Here is an 18,183-nt window from a genome sequence, read left to right as displayed (position 1 = left end):
TTGAATGGCGGTGTTGGCTCGAAGGGCCGAATGGCCTACTCCTGCACCTATTGTCTATTGTCTATTGTCTATTGACTTGCCCACGCCGTCCATCGCGTTTGGCTCGTATCCCTCTAAACCTGTCCTATCCATGTACGTACCTGTTTAATTGCTTCTTAAAACGTTGCGACAGACCCTCAGCTACCAACTCCAGCAGCTTGTTGGGTTGGTTTAGAGGTAACAGCATGGAAACAGGCCCTTTAGCCCTCTGAGTCCGTGTCGACCAGTGATCACTCGTTCGCACTAGTTCTATCCTGAACATGTAGGGGCCATGTACCTACAAACCTACACGTCTTTAGAATGTGGGAGGAAACCGGAGCACCCGGGGAAAAATCCACGCAGGTCACGGTGAGAATGTATAAACTCCGTACAGACAGCATCCATAGTCAGGACGGAATTCGGGTCTCTACCGCTGTGCCACCGTGCCAGAGTCCTGCATGTAACTGCATGTTTCACCAACAAAGTGCCACCCAGTTATCAAAAATGAGAACAGGATCTTGAGGGTTTCAAAAATGATTGCTGGATTATGATCAGCTTGGCAAGTGGGCGGAGGAACGGTTAATGGAGTTTAATGCAGAAAAGTGTGAGATGTTGCATTTCATAGAGACAAACCAGGGCAGGAACGTCACAGTGTATTTCAACACGGTATGACTCTGTGTTTCCATATCCACCAGCACACACAAAGACCTGCCAGCCTGCGGCCCTCATGGAGTCCAGTGGCAGAGGCCAAAACTGCCCTTACATTGGGCAGAAAACACGCGCAAATAAAGTTTCCCTTGCCCAAATACATTTTGTGCAGGAGCGGGGGAAGGATGGCACTGTGGCGCAGCGGTAGAGTTGCTGCCTTAGAGCGCTAAAGACCCGGGTTCGATCCTGACTAAGGGCGCTGTCTGTGCGGAGTTTGTACATTCTGCTCGTGACCTGTCTGGGTCTTCTCCGGGTGCTCCGGTTTCCTCCCACACTCCAAAGATGCACAGGTCTGTAGGTTGGCTTGGTACAAATGTAAATGTTCCCAATGTTGGGGGCATCCAGAACCAGGCGCCACAGTTTAAGAATAAGGGGTAGGCCATTTAGAACGGAGACGAGGAAACACTTTTTCACACAGAGAGTTGTGAGTCTGTGGAATTTTCTGCCTCAGAGGGCAGTGGAGGCCAATTCTCTGGATACTTTCAAGAGAGAGCTAGATAGGGCTCTTAAAGATAGTGGAGTCAGGGGATATGGAGATAAGGCAGGAACTGATTGTGGATGATCAGCCATGATCACATTGAATGGCGGTGCTGGCTCAAAGGGCCGAATGGCCTACTCCTGCACCTATTGTCTATTGTCTAAATTGTCCCTAGTGTGTGGAGGATAGTGTTCAGGGCCTGTCCCACTGTATAAAAAATCAAACTCGTGGTAAGTACGTAGAATGTACGCCGGAGCTCGGGACGTCGCTTAGCGGCTCGTAACGCTAACGGCATGTACTCGGGAAACACGGTAAGCTTGTGAAGATTTTTCAACATGTTGAAAATTGTCCATGAGAGCCCCGAGTGCCTACGAGCGGCTATTACCGTAATTCTCCGAGTTCGAATCAGGGGAAACTCGGGAGAACTCTTGAATTACCTCGTACAGTGGGACAGGCCCTTTAGTGTGTGGGGATCGCCAGTCGGCGCGGACTTGGTGGGCCATGGGGCCTGCTTCCCTGCTGTATCTCTAAACTAAACTAAACTTGCCCAAATAAATCACACAAAGATAATACATTATTCGGTTATAGCAGGCAATCAGCGATAAAAGACACAATTTGACCCTTCGACGGTCTGTCACAACCAGGGTTTACCGTATATCTCTATGTTGAAGTTTTCTTTAGCATATAAGGGGTGCATCAGCTCAACTCACAAGACAGCTGCAGCAATGAATCAAATCCCTGAACATAAACAAACGAAAATGTATTTAATGCTGACTGGGTTTTCTTTTCCTATTGAGCTTGCTTTATTTTTTTTATACCCTCCAAGAAAACCACTATTGAGTAAGTTAGGCCTGACTCCACAGACAACTAAGCAACTCTGCTTGTTTGTCGATGTCCAAAGTTTGCATAAAGGCAAAAAAAATCCTTTCTGTGTGAAAAGCCATTTTAGTTTTTTATGGGGAAATGTATGCTAAAATAAGTAAGGCCAGTAATGCAGATGTGTACAAAGGGATTCCAGGCTGTGAGCTGGATTGAAAATTGGAAGCAGATGCTGCTTAAACTTTTTCAGCTGCAGTAGACAAAAAAATTGTTCTATGTTTCCCCCCCCCCCCCCCCCCCCCCCTTCTTTCTGCAGTTAATTAAGGCCAATAAATCTGAATCAGATCTTTCACTTGCCCTCTCATAGAGTCATGGAGTCATACAGCGTGGAAACAGGCCCTTCGGCCCAACTTGCCCATGCCGACCAACATGTCCCAGCTACACTAGTCCCACCTGCCTGCATTTGTCCCATATCCCTCCAAACCTGTCCTAGCCATGTACCGTTTCTTAAACGCTGGGATAGTCCCAGCCTCAACTACCTCCTCCAGCAGCTCGTTCCTTACACCCACCACCCTTTGTGTGAAAAGGTTACCTCTCAGATTCCACCCAAGGTCAAAATTCTATTTTGCTCCATCATGTATGAAGAAATTAAGAATAAATAATTCAAGAAATAAAAGTAGAATATTAATCTTCTTACATTTGTGCTGCCATTCAATAAGATGGTAACTGATCATTCACCTCAATGTCACATTTCTCTGCTAAATCCATAAGTCGATGCCCTTTTAGCGGTGACACGGTGGCGCGGTGGTAGAATTGCTGCCTGACGGCACCGGAAACACGCGTTTGATCCCGACTACGGGTGCTGTCTGTGCGGAGTTTGTACGTTCTCCCCAAGACCTGCGTGGGTTTTCTCCGAGATCTTCGGTTTCCTCCCACACTCCAAAGGCGTACAGGTTTGTAGGTTGATTGGCTCAGTGTAAATGTAAATTGTCCCTAGTGTGTGAGGGTAGTGTTAGCGTGCGGGGATCGCTGGTCGGCGCGGACTCTGTGGGCCGAAGGGCCTGTTCCTGCTCTGTATCTGAGAGAGTTAAATAGAGCTCCAGGGGCTAGTGGAATCAAGGGATATGGGGAGAAGGCAGGCACGGGTTATTGACTGGGGACGATCAGCCATGATCACAATGAATGGTGTTGCTGGCTCGAAGGGCCGAATGGCCTCCTCCTGCACCTATTTTCTATGTTTCTATGTTTCTTTGTATCTCTAAACTAAACTATTTATCTGTTTTGTAGTAAATGCCTACTATTTTCTGTGTGCTTAAGCAAAGCAAGAATTTCATTGTCCTATACAGGGACACATGACAATAAACTCACTTGAACTTGAACTTGAACTTGAACTAAACTAAATGTGGATATATTATGATGAAATTTATCCATCTTCATTTGTCAGCGAGTTGATGCTATCGTCTTGGTATTTTCTTCATAGCTCCATCTCTTGCTTCATATTTCTGGGAATTCTTTAACAATTTAGCTTTTGTTTGTAATATATTTGTTTTCGTCAAGTTTATGCCTTTCCTTTGCTTTAGGACCTCTCTACATGCCTTGAAACACGAACAAATAAACAACAAACAAAGTTCATCTTGAAGTTTGAGGCGCGGGAGAATTTAATATTTAAGTCGCAAATGCTGATGCTTTGCCACAGAATGAAGCTGGTGCAGAAGTGTGAAAACGCACACTTCCAGATTCGGGGCCAGTTTCTTTCCAGCTGTTATCAGACAACTGAACCATCCCACCAACAACCAGAGAGCGGTCCTGAACTACTATCTGCCTCATTCAATTCAATTCAACTTTATTGTCATTGCACAAATACAAGTATAGGTACAACGAAATGCAGTTTAGCGTCTGGTCATAGTCATAGTGCAAGATAGTAGAAGTAAAAATTAAAATACAAAGTTGGCATACAATAAAAGTTTAAAAAAATACTGGTTAACAATGTGTGGATTGTGGATGAATTAAAACTGATACATAGGCAGATAACTGTATACAAGTGGGAGAGTCTAAGGATGGCTAGCGTCGGGACTCCGAGTTCAGCAGTGTAATGGTGTTGTTGAAAAAGCTTTTTGGTGACCCTTGGACTATCTTTGATCGGACTTTACTGGCTTTACCTTGCACTAAACGTCATTCCCTTCTCATGTATCTGGACACTGTAAATGGCTCTTCCAGCATCTGCAGTTCCTTCTTGAACACTGTAAATGGCTTGATTGTAATCATGTATTGTCTTTCCGCTGACTGGATAGCACGCAACAAAAGTTTTTCACTGTACCTCGTGTGCACGTGACAATAAACTAAACGCAACTCAACTGAACTAAACTAAGCTAAACTAAACTAACAGTTTTTTCCATTATGATCTTGAATGTACCTTTTTTGATTTCACATAAACATCTTGTTGTCTTTTGTTCGTGAGCGGAGTATAATCTGATAATCGAGAAATATCATCCTCTGCAAATCTGCTCTCTTGCAATGTTACTAATATTTCTCAGATCACAGACCCAGAATAAATAAAATATTTGTGTCAGGAATAATGCTGAAAATATTCTCCTTCTGTGCCGATCATTTGTTGACAAAGTGCTGTATTTCTTATTTTAACAAAAGCTTTTCACTGTACTTCAGTACACGTGACAATAAACTAAACTAAGCTAAACTAAACTAAACGGTGGTGCAGCGGTAGAGTTGCTGCCTTAAGCCCCTGTCCCACTTTCATGACCTAATTGGCGACCTCTGCCGAGTTTGCCCTTGACATACCCGCATGGTCGCCACGAGGTCGTAGGAGGTCGTAGGAGGTCTTCGTAACTCTTCCTCATGCTCGTGAGTGGCCTCCGGGTACTCGTTGCCTCAAGTAGGTTGCGCCGTTTTTTCCAGCCTGAGTAAAAAAAAGCTTGGCATGGAAAAAATTGATACTTTTTACTCATAGGTAGGTCGTGATGGTAGTTGTAGGTAGTCGTAGGTCGGTAACTGGCCCGAGGAAAAAAAATGCAAACATGACATCATTTTATCATGTGATCATTTTCCACTCGTAGCTAGTCGTAGTTGGTCTTAGGTGTGGAAGACAGTGGTCGAGGGGGGGGGGGTCGTAGGAGGTCGTAGACATAGTCGTAGGAGGTCTTTTACTTCGGCGAGTCAACAGGCCTTGACATTTTTGTCAACCCGTCTAGGGTCTTCTAAACTCGTGGATTAGGTCGTCCAAGTGGGACAGGCACCTTACAGCACGCCAGAAACCCAGGTTTAATCCTGACTACGGGTGCTGTCTGTATGGAGTTTGTACGTTCTCCCCGTGACCAGCAGTTTCCGCCCACACTCCAAAGACGTATAGGCTTGCAGGTTAATTGGCTTGGTGTAAGTGTAAATTGTCCCTAGTGTGTGTAGGATAGCATTAATGTACAGGTTTTTTTTTAATTTTTTAACAAAAGCTCTTCACTGTACCTCAGTACACGTGACAATAAACTAAACTAAATTAAACCGAATTAAACTAAACTAAACCAATCGAAACTAAACATGGAGTGGAATGGAAATGAGCACTGCAAGGTAACAAAGGCAGAAGCAGCAGCTTTTCATAAATAACCCTGGTCCCAATAGCATTACAGCGAGATCGTCTGTGGACCAGGCGTTCTCTCAGGAATGAAGCACCAATGAATCTTTCTGTCAGGTTTCTCAGACGACTGAAAACGCTGGCTCTCGAGACAGCAGGACGAGTCTGTCCAGTTGTCTGCACCAGGGATGCAAACTGTAACTCATTCTTATCGGAGAAGGGCCTGCCAGAGGAAACAGGCGCATTATTCCCACAAGGTTTAAGTGACAGTGAGCAGCTGGCCACCTTCTGAACTTTGTACACTCCAACGCCACTTAGACAAAAGCTGGCGGTTCGCTACAAGTGCGTGACCACGTCAAGGCACAATAAAACCAAGGGCATGAAATTAACTGACCATTACATTTCTCGCCTGGTCAGTGAATGGCAATAAACATCTTTAGGACTTATTTAGGGACAAAATGCGGGAGTAACTCAGCGGGCCAGACAGCGTCTCTGGAGAAAAGGAATAGGTGACGTTTTGGGTCGAGACCCTTCTTCAGACTGAGAGCAGGGGAAAGAGAAATGAGAGATATAGACGGTGATATAGAGATATCGAATAAATTAATGTAACCTTACAACCCAGCGGTATGAATATTGATGAATCTAACTTCAAGTAACCCCTTGCATCCCCTCTCTCTCCGTCTTTCCCCCACCCAAGTTGTTGTACTGGTTTCAAAGTCGTCTTGGTGAGTCTCATTGTCTGTAACTCATTTTCACCGAGCACACAGCTAACAATGACTGAAGAAGGGTTTCGGCCCGAAACGTTGCCTATTTCCTTCGCTCCATAGATGCTGCTGCACCCGCTGAGTTTCCCCAGCAATTTTGTGTACCTTCGCTAACAATGACCTGTTTCCTTTATCATCATTACTTTTTCACATATCTTTCATTCATTGTTCTTTATCTCTCTATATCACCATCTATATCTTTTGTTTCCCTTTCCCCTGACTCTCAGTCTGAAGAATGGTTTCAACCCGAAAGGTCACCCATTCCTTCACTCCAGAGATGCTCTCTGACCTGCTGAGTTACTCCAGCTTTTTGTATCTATCTTCATTTTATACCAGCATCTGCAGTTCCTTCCTAAACATTTGTTTTCCTAAACACTTGTTTTCTTGTTTGGATTACATTGCTACTTACAGGACTTACAGGATTTACAGAATAATGAAAGGCATAGATAAATTGAATGTGGAAAGGATGTTTCCACTGGTGGGAGAGTCTAGGACCAGAGGCCACAGCCTCAGAATTAAAGGGCGCTCTTTTAGAAAGGAGGTGAGGAGGAACTTCTTTAGTCAGAGGGTAGTTAATCTGTGGAACTCATTGCCCCAGAGGGCTGTGGAGGCCAAGTCAGTGGATAATTTTAAGGCAGAGATAGACAAATTCTTGATTAGAATGGGTGTCAAGGGTTATGGGGAGAAGGCAGGAAAATGGGATTAGGAGGCGGAGATCAGCCATTGGAGTAGACTCGATGGGCCGAATGGACTAATTCTACTCGTAGTACTTGTGAACTTGTGTTACTTGGAGCAACACATGGGATTAAGAATAAAATTGTCTGATTGGAAATCAAATTCAATTAATCTTGAAGTAGCAGTTCTATGTAAAAATGTGTCGACTTTTGCAGGGATATAGTTATCACTGGCTTGAACAACACTGCTTTTTATTTAAAGAGACTATGAATGCTCTTTAGTTTAAGAATAAAAATAAGAATAAAGAATTAGAATAAGATGACCATTTGGTTTATCCACACCTTTTCTTTAGTTTAGTTTAGAGATACAGCGCGGCAACAGTCTCTTTGGCCCACCGAGTCTGCACCGACCAGCAATCCTCGCACACTAACACTATCCTACACACAGTAGGGACAATTTACATATACACCAAGCCAATTAACCTACAAAACTTGTACGTCTTTAGAGTGTGGGAGGACACCGAAGATCTTGGAGAAAACCAACACAGGTCACGGGGAGAACGTTCAAACTCCGTACAGACAGCACCCGTAGTTGGGATCGAACCCGGGTCTCCAGCGCTATAAAGGGGCTGTCCCACTTTCGGTGTTCAATTTTCCCATAGTTAGTCATAGCTTGTCGTAGGTAGTGGTGGCTAGTCATAGCTAGTCTTCAACATAGTCGAAGGAGGTCTTCAACATGTCATTTTTCTAAACTCACCAATTAGGTCGCCCAAGTGAGACAGCCCCTTTAGGCAGCAACTCTACCATTGCACCACCTTGCCGCTTATTCACGATCTGTCATGACTGTCCGAAATGTCTTTAGTCAGAGGGTGATGAATCTGTGGAATTCTTTGCCATAGAAGGCTGTGGAGGCCAAGTCAGTGGATAGTTTTAAGGCAGAGATAGATAGATTCGTGATTAGTACGGGTGTCAGAGGTTATGGGGAGAAGGCAGGAGAATGGGGTTAGGAGGGAAAGATAGATCAGCCATGATTGAATTGCGGAGTAGACTTGATGGGCCGATTGGCCTAATTCAACTCCTATCACTTATGACCTTAGGATCTTTACCCAGAATTTCCCGCTTCGTCCAAGATTACCTGTCAGACTCTTGAAGCCGGCCTTAAGGGCCTGTCCCACTGTACGAGGTAAATCAAGAGTTATCCCGAGTTTTCCCCTGATTTGAACTCGGATAATGTCTGTAGCGGGTCCATAGGAGTTTGTGGATGTAACGTAGCGGCTCGTAATGTTAACGGTAGGTACTCGGTAAATCCGGTAAACTCGTGACGTTTTCTCAACACTGTGAAAAATGTCCACGAGTAAAAAAATACTTGTGCTGAAAAAATGTGTTACTTTTTACTCGTATGAGCCACTACGAGACATCTACGAACTTCTACGGACCTGCTACGGACATTCTCCGAGTTCGAATCAGGGGAAAACTCGGGAGATCTCTTGAATTACCTCGTACAGTGGGACAGGCCCTTTAGGTGGCTAATTTGATGGGATATAACCAGGCAATAAATAACTGGGAAACTCCAAACTGAGATGGAGAGAGCAGAATACTCCCCAATCTGTCCAAGCGTGGAATGATATATTTAGCATTCTAATTCCAATAATTACACTGCGAATCCTAAATTGTAGTCAAACCATCAAAGAAACCATCAAACTGCTGTGGAATCACTTTCCCTCCTCCGACATTCTTTAAAAATTTCATGAAAATTAGCCATCAAGCTCTACAACCTCCAAATAAACTCTGAATTACATAGATTTGCTAATACGGGCATTTTGCGCAAAAAGGGACTGGTTTCTCGGCTAATAGAGGCCTTGTGGGCCAAAATTAGTGGATTCAGGCAGTCCAAACAACTCATTGCATTTTCATTTCATTTCCATTTCAATTTCAAGCACAGGGCACTTCGAACAGCTCATTGCATTTTCATTTCAGTTCCATTCTAGTTTCAAGCACAGGGTAGGCCAAACAGCTGATTGCATTTTCATTTCATTTCCATTGCCATTGCAGTTTCAAGCACAGGGGAGGCCAAACAGCTGATTGCATTTTCATTTAATTTTCATTGCCATTGCAGTTTCACGCACAGGGTAGCCCAAACAGCTCATTGCATTTTCATTTAATTTCCATTGCCATTGCAGTTTCAAACACAGGGCAGGCCAAGCCAAACAGATCATTGCATTTTCATTTCATTTCAATTGCCATTGCAGTTTCAAGCACGGGGCAGGCCAAGCCAAACAGCTCATTGCATTTTCATTTCATTTCCATTGCCATTGCAGTTTCAAGCACAGGGGAGACCAAACCAAACAGCTCATTGCATTTTAATTTAATTTCCATTGCCATTGCAGTTTCAAGCACAGGGCAGGCCAAGCCAAACAGCTCATTGCATTTTCATTTCATTTCCATTGCATTGCAGTTTCAAGCACAGGGCAGGCCAAGCCAAACAGCTCATTGCATTTTCATTTCATTTCCATTGCCATTGCCGTTTCAATTACAGGGCAGGCCAATCCAAACAGCTCATTGTATTTTCATTTCATTTCCATTGCCATTGCAGTTTCAAGCACAGGGCAGGCCAAACAGCTCATTGCATTTTCATTTAATTTCCATTGCCATTACAGTTTCAAGCACAGGGCAGACCAAACCAAACAGCTCATTGCATTTTAATTTAATTTCCATTGCCATTGCAGTTTCAAGCACAGGGCAGACCAAACAACTCATTTCATTTTCATTGAGGGCTAACCGTGGATGTCGGGACTTTCATATGAAGAAAGACTGGATAGACTCGGCTTGTACTTGCTAGAATTTAGAAGATTGAGGGGGGATCTTATAGACACTTACAAAATTCTTAAGGGGTTGGACAGGCTAGATGCAGGAAGATTGTTCCCGATGTTGGGGAAGTCCAGAACAAGGGGTCACAGTTTAAGGATAAGGGGGAAGTCTTTTAGGACTGAGATGAGGAAAACATTTTTCACACAGAGAGTAGTGAATCTCTGGAATTCTCTGCCACAGAAGGTAGTTGAGGCCAGTTCATTGGCTATATTTAAGAGGGAGTTAGATGTGGCCCTTGTATGGAGAGAAGGCAGGTATGGGATACTGAGTTGGATGATCTGCCATGATCATATTGAATGGCGGTGCAAGCTCGCAGGGCCGAATGGCCTACTCTTGCACCTATTTTCTATGTTTCTATGTTTCTAACAAATTATTTATGGCAAGTACATTGCAGACTCACAGTTCAGTTGATTCAGAGCTTAGAATTAGTGTCGTGACCTCTCCCATGCGATCTTGCAGAGTGACTGAGTCATGTCTAGGCATCCCAGGATTTATAGTCCTGCACCCCAACCCCCCCCCCCCCCCCCCCTCCCTCGCCCCCCCGGAAGGGGCATTACCTTCATTACGGTGATTGACTGGTGAGAGGATCTCAATGTTTTTTAAACACTCATAACATTTCTATTTTTCATCAATGGAAAAAATCCTCGAGGCCTGCTCAGCGGAGGAGGACAGTGAGTAGGATGGCCAAAAATCATAGCGATATATGGTAGCGTTTTTTATTAAATCAATATACAGCACAGACAGGAAGTGGTCAAGATGACACGTTTAATTATATAGATATACACATACACACACTGATACTGCATATATATATAAAGCTATTATCTACACACATAAACATGCACACACACACATATGTACATGAAGCTAATGTGTGTGTGTATATATATATATTATATCTATATAATATTAAAACTGTGTGTGTGTGTGTGTGTGTGTTTCTGCCTGACTTGTGGGTGCCAGCCTTTGATTCGTTGCTACGCCAACACCAGAAGCAGAAACGCCCAGATTTTTTCCATTTCGGTAGAGATTTCACTTTTCATTCTAAGTATCCACTCCTGAGTAAATTTCGTCGTGTTTATGTACACATTTTTAATAAAATCCTTCTCCCCCCCCCCCCCCCCCACCCGCCCCCCCCCCCCAACTCACTCATTTTTTCGCCTCCTGCTGGCCAGCGACCATAATGGCTGCTGGCGCCCGCCTCTCGCCTCAAAGACGCCATTTAAAAACAGCCGCACTGCTGAGTGCTGGAATCCTATATTCGAGAAGGGTTGAGTTGGATGACCATGTCTCCCGAGGGGGCTATGGGTAGGGAACGGCTGCGTTGGGGGAGCAGATCCAACGGGCCTGCACTTGGTCTAGTACTTATTAAAAGTCTGATCTTGTTAGTGTGTATGTGTGTGTGTATATGTGTTTGTCTTCACATCTTTGTAAAAACACTACGCGGTAACGATTACATTTTTACATATTCCGGTTGACATTGTTCCCGTCGAGGCTGGCATCACCTTATCTGAACATTTCATGCTTTATTTCTCGGCTTATTCTCGACCCGTTACTGATTCAGTCAAAAGACTTTGAAATTAAAACCACCAGTTTCAACTGATGACGTCACAATGGCTCAGCTAGCAGAGACGAGCCTCAATGAAGTTTTCATCCTATATTTGACACGTTATTTCCGATTAAACTATACTATACTGAATTTTCCTTTGGTCCTTTAAGGGCCAGTCCCACTTGGGCATCATTTGCGCGTTATTTACACAACATCATTTATGCGTCACGACGCATGGCGCGCGCGTGCATTACGTGTGCATGGTGCGTGGTGACGGGCGGTCACAAAAGTGGGACAGGCCCTTTATGGGTTTAATTATGGGTATATTAGAGTGCTATGTTTACATATCTGTTCTGCTACTGCAGTTAAGAATTTCGTTGTTCTGTTTCGGGACATACGACAATGAAACACTCTTGACTCTTGTCATCGTGTTTCAAGTGAGAAAGCCTTAAAACCTTTCACGTTCTCAAGTCCCTGCTCCGCATGCTCATTAGAGAGACGATTTGGAAAATAATCTTCAGGACTAAAAACGAGCAAGCTGGTCAGATTTGACGATAAGGTCCACGTCCTTTGATGTGATTCTGTTTGATCTTGTACACATTCCCACCCTTTTCCCAAATTAGAAATGGTGCCACTTTGATTTTGAAGTGTGCCCAAAACAGTTCACTCCTGTTTCATGTGAACTGCATATGGACCACATTTCTGGAGATATCAGAACATGAAACAAAGCAGAAGTCTCCCACGCACCCACTTTATCTTTCTCCAAATGTTTTGCATGCACTTAGGAAGGAACGGTTCAGCTGGAGGTTATATGTCTCTGGAACAAACAGCAAATCTATCAATAGGGCACCAAGGGAGGAAATATAGCTAATTAAATTGGAATAACCACAAAAATGGCATCAGAATTGCAATCTACCCATCCACAGACTCAAGGTACAGTTTGTTTCACAGTGTGAATTAAAGTTTTAGTTTTAGTTTTTGAGATACAGCGCGGGAGCAGGCTCCTGGGCCCGCCGAGTCCATGCCGACCAGCGATCCCCGTACACTAACGCTATCCTTCTCACACACGGGACAATTTACAATTATACCAAGCCAATTAACCTACAAACCTATACGTCTTTGGAGTGTGGGAGGAAACTGAAGATCCTGGAGAAAACCCACGCAGGTCGCAGGGAGAACATGCAAACTTCGTGCAGACAGCACCCGTAGTCGGGATCGAACCTGGGTCTCAGGCGCTGTAAGGCAGCAACTCTACCGCTGCGCCACCTTGTCGACCCGAAACCCCCCCATGAATGCACCACTGTGCACTTTGTAAAGAGCAGCACAGTGACACAACTGGTAATGTTTCTGCCTCACAGCGCCAGAGACCCGGGTCCAATCTGGAGCTCGGGTGCTGCCTGTGTGGAGTTTGCACGTTCTCCAATGTGGGTTTCGTCCGTGTGCGCTGGTTTCTCCCCACATCCCAAAGACGTGCATGTTGGTGGGTTACCTGGCCTCTGTAAAGTGTCCCTGGTGTGTAGGGAGTGGATGCGAAAGTGGGACAACATAGAACTCGTGTGCACGAGTGATCGGCGGTGGACGCAGACTCGGTGGGTTGAAGGGCCTGTTTCCATGCAGCATGTTTCAATCAATCAATGAATGAAGTTTAATTGAAGCTGGAGATGGCCTTTAGTCTCTGCACTTGTGGCATCGGAGGAGAAGGAGAAAAGGGGGATAGAGGTTCACAAGTTCACATTGAATCTCTCATTGGGTCGGGTCATCGGGTGGTGCCGCGAGCAACAGCCTTTTGTTATTTTTAGTACCCCTAAATGCATGATTTAATGTTTTGTGGTATGTCTTATGTTGGGGGTGGGGGGACAATAGGGGGAAATCATTTTCAGTCAGTTACCTCGACGGAGATGTGACTTTTCTCCTTGTCGCATCTTCATCCCCCTCGCGGCCTAACAACTGGTTTGGTGCGGCCTTTCCAGACCGGAGACGGGCCCAGAGCTTCAGCATCATCGCAGAGCCTGGGGTCCTTTGCCGAGGGTCGCCAGTGTTGGAGCTCGGACCGCGGGGGGGGGGGGGGGGGGGGGGTGGGCCTGCTGACTGCAGCGGCCTTCGGAGCCTCTAACCGCGGGCGCGGCGCGGATTTACCATCGCGGAGCCTGGGATCCCTTGCCGGGAATCGCCAGAAGAAGTGCTCCGACCGCTGGCCTGTGGTCTTTAACATCGTGAGGCCGTGGTCTCCGGTAAGAAACGGCCGATTCGGGAACTCAAAGCCGCGGGGTGTGTTCTGATCGGGCTTTCCATAGCGTCGACTGCAGAGGGTTCAAGGCCCCGACCGCAGGTGAACAAAGGAGGAAGATTGACTGAACTTTATCGCCTTCCCACATAGTGAGGAATGTTGATTCCACTGTGATGGATGTTTATGTTAAATTATATCGTGCATTGTGTTTACTTGTATGGCTCTACGGTAACTCAAAAATCACTGTAACTTAATCGATGCAGGTGACAATAAATGTGAGCTTGAACTTGAATCTAGAAACCGGAGGGGGCAAAGGGATTTAGGAGTGCTGGTGCAGGATTCACAAAAAGTTAATCTGCAAGTCAAATCAGCAGTAAAGAAAGCAATTGCAATGCTAGCATTTATTTCAAGAGGGCTTAAATACAAGAACAGGAATGTAATGCTGAGGTTCTATAAGGTGCTGGTCAGGCCGCATTTGGAATGCTGTGAGCAGTTTCGGGCACCATATCTGAGGAAGGAACAATTTACAATTATACCAAGCCAATTAACCTACAAACCTGTACCTCTTTGGAGTGTGGGAGGAAACCGAACATCCTGGAGAAAACCCGTGCAGGTCGCAGGGAGAACGTGCAGACTTCGTCCAGACAGCGCCCATAGTCGGGATCGACCCTGGGTCTCAGGCGCAGTAAGGCAGCAACTCTACAGCTGCGCCACCTTGCCGGCCCGACTCTGGATCGGGTCTGGTCAGGCTCTGGAGAGGGTCCAGAGGAGGTTTACAAGAATGATCCCAGGAATGAGTGGGTTAACATATGATGAGTGTTTGACGGCACTGGGCCTATATTCGCTGGGGTTTAGAAGAATGAGGGGAGGACCTCATTGAAACATACAGAATAGTGAAAGTCTTGGATAGAGCGGACAGAGAGGATATTTCCACTGGTGGGAGAGTCTTGGACTAGAGGGTCATCGCATCAGAATTAAAGGACGTTTAATTCAGAGTTGAATCACTTGATGGGCCAAATGGCCTAATTCTGCTCCTATCGCTTATGATCTAATGACATATGATCTTATGAGAGGAGCAGAATTAGGCCATTGGGCCCATCAAGTCTACGCCAATCATGGCTGATCTATCTTTCCCTCTCAACCCCATTCTTCTGCCTTCTCCCCATAACCCCTGACACCCGTACTAATCATGAATCTATCAATCTCTGCCCATTGAAGCCTCCACAGCTGTCTATGGAAATGAATTCCACAGATTCACCACCCTCTGACTAAAGACATTCCGCCTCATCTCCTTCCTAAAGGTACGTTATTTTAATCTGAGGCTATGGACTCTGATCCTAGATTCACCCACTAGTGGAAACATCCTCTCCACATCCACTCTATCCAGGCCTTTCACATGCTGTATCCAGGGTGAGCTAAAGTTTCCAGCCACATAGTTCAAAGGTTGTGGGGGTCCATCAGTCTAAGAAAGGGTCCCGACCAGAAATGTCACCTATTGCTCTATCCATTTTCTACAGAGATGCTGCCTGATCCATTGAATCTCTCCAGCATTTTGTGCATATCTTTGGTATAAAAGCAGCATTTTCAGTTCCTTTTCATGAGATAAAGAGCAAGTGGCGGCACGGTGATGGAGCGGTAGAGTTGCTGCCTTACAGCGCCAGAGACCCGGGTTTGATCCTGAATACGGGTGCTGTCTGTACGGAGTTTGTACGTTCTCCCCGTGACCTGCCTGGGTGTTCTCAGGGATCTTCAGTTTCCTCTCACTCTCCAAAGATGTACAGGTTTGTAATTGGCTTCGGTAGAAATGTAAAATTGTCCCGAGTGTGTGTAGGATAGTGCTGGTGTGCGGAGATCGGTGATCAGCGCGAACTCGGTGGGCCGAAGGGGCCTGATTCAGCGCTGTATCTCCAAACTAAGAAACTGTACCAGCTATTTTTGATAAATACCCTGTGGCGTTTTTCTCTGTAAACTTTGGCAGCGTTGACAGAAGTTAGACGCAAAAGATTGACTGTGTATATGTGGGGGGCGGGGGGGGGGGGGGGGGAAACTTTGTAAAAATCCCTTCCCTGTACGGGAGACCCGACCTTTTTCCTGTCGGGTCTCCGTTGTCATTGGGGCCTAGCACCGGGGAGCGGCCTCCAGCCTGAACGACCTGGAGGCTCCAGTCACGGAGCCTGCGGAGCTGCGGACTACTTACCATCGTGGGGCTGGCCGGCATCGGAGCGTGGGGAGCGGTGGTGACTCGCTGCTGCGGCCCGACCACGTAGCTCGGAGGCTCCAGCAACGCAGCCGCAGGTCCGGTGGACTGTCGGGACATCGGGAGCTCGCGGGTCCTGGTGGAGAGACCGCTTTCCGGAGCTCCCGCAACGCGACTTCTCCAGCCCGTGTCGCGGGGTTGGAACGACCCGGAGCGGGGCCGTACATCGCCCGGCGCGGCTTCATGGCCGTGGGACATTCCAGCGCCCGCCGGGGGCTCCAACTTCGTGACATTTAGACCGGGAGCGGGGCCGTACATCGCTCCGCGCGGCCTAAAAATGGCCGTGGGACTTATCATCGCCCGCCTGGGGCTTCGACATCGGGAGAGAAATTAGAACAGGGGAGAGAAAAGACTTTGCCTTCCATCACAGTGGGTTCACTTTGATGGATGTTTTTGTAAATTGAATTGTGTGTATGTCTGTAGGAAATTGTTTTTGTTTGTATGGCTGTGGAAACGGAGTTTCGTTTGAGCCTCATTGAGGTTCAAATGACAATAAATATATATATATATATATATAAAATGCCAGAGTAACTCAGCGGGACAGGCAGCATCACCAGAGGGTGACGTTTCGGGTCGAGACTCTTCCTCAGAATCGGATTACAAGGAGGCTGGACCTCAGTTTTTCAAAGCACGGCCTCTAGTTAATTACAGGAAAGAAAGGCTTGGAAAATAGTTAATGAGACTAGAAGAAGCAGATGACATTGAACTGATTGGTAGCTCCGATCATTCCTATAGTGGAGACTGATGGCCTCATTAGGATCTGTGGTGATAAGATGATAACAATCCTCGGAGAAGTGACGTTAGACAGAGTGTCCCTTCCTTCTGATTAATGATTTGTTTGCCTAGTCAGGAGGAAGACAATCTTCAAAACCCTCAACTGATCACAGCTGATCAAGTTCATTTAGTTTGGTTTAGAGATAAAGTGCCGAGACCAGGCCCTTCGGCCCACCGAGTCCGCGCCGACCAGCGACCCCCGCATGTTTTATTTCTCGCTGCGAGTGCAGAAACGTAGAACACTGTAGGCAACGATGGGTAATTTGAGTAGAAAGGAAAAGTAGACTACCTTGAGGAGATTTCACAGTGGAGCAGAGAGTCTGAAAAAGGGTCTCGACCCGAAACGTCACCCATTCCTTCTCTCCAGAGATGCTGCCTGTCCTGCTGAGTTACTCCAGCATTTTGTGTCTATAATGGGCAATTTGATCCAAGATCTCCCAAGTGTCACTGGCTATTGAGTTGGCATTCTGATAGAGTCATAGAGTGTTACAGAGTGGAAACAGGCCCTTCGGCCCAACTTGCCTACACTGGCCAACATGAGCCAGCTAGACTTGTCCCACCAGCCTGCGTTTGGTCCATATCCCTCCAAACCTGTCCTATCCATGTCCCTGTCTAGCTGCTTCTTAAACGTTGGGATAGTCCCTGCCTCAACGACGTCCTCTGGCAACTTGCTCCATACACCCACCACACTTTTTGGACACTGATGTCCAGAAATACAGAGTACAGACAAAAACTATCAATCGTACTTTGTTGATTTTTAGAATCAGGATATTGGCTGAGAGAAGATGAGTGTGCTTTTAAGAGGGTCGTGGAGTGCAGCAGAGAAACAGGCCATTCAGCACTATTTGCCCATGCTAAGTTACTGAGCAAGTTCCGGTTTGCTAGTTTTTAACTCATATACTTCTGCACCTTTTGTATTTATGCACATGTATAAATGTATTTTAAGTGGTGAAACTGCACCAGTCTCTACCCTTTCCTCAGGCAGCTCATCCCACATATCCACCATGTGTGGAAAGATTGTCATTAAACAGGAGTGGAGCATAGGAGCAAAGAGGTCCTTCTGCAATTGTACAGGGCCCGAGTGAGACCACACCTGGAGTATTGTGTGCAGTTTTGGTCTCCAAATTTGAGGCAGGCCATTCTTGCTATTGAGGGAGTGCAGCGTAGGTTCACGAGATTAATTCCCGGGGTGGCTGGACTGCCATATTCTGAGAGAATGGAGCGGCTGGGCTTGTATGCTCTGGAATTTAGAAGGATGTGAGGGGTTCTTATTGAAACATATAAGATTATTAAGGTTTTGGACATGCTAGAGGCAGGAAACATTTTCAAGATGTCGGGGGAGTCCAGAACCAGGGGCCACAGTTTTGGAATAAGGGGTAAGGCATTTAGAACGGAGATGGGGAAACACTTTTTCACACAGAGAGTTGTGAGTCTGTGGAATTCTTTGTCTCAGAGGGCAGTGGAGGC

This window comes from Amblyraja radiata, chromosome 4, assembly GCF_010909765.2.
Source record: "Amblyraja radiata isolate CabotCenter1 chromosome 4, sAmbRad1.1.pri, whole genome shotgun sequence".
NCBI classification, from domain to species: domain Eukaryota; kingdom Metazoa; phylum Chordata; class Chondrichthyes; order Rajiformes; family Rajidae; genus Amblyraja; species Amblyraja radiata.
Note: the sequence above shows the minus strand (reverse complement) of the source record.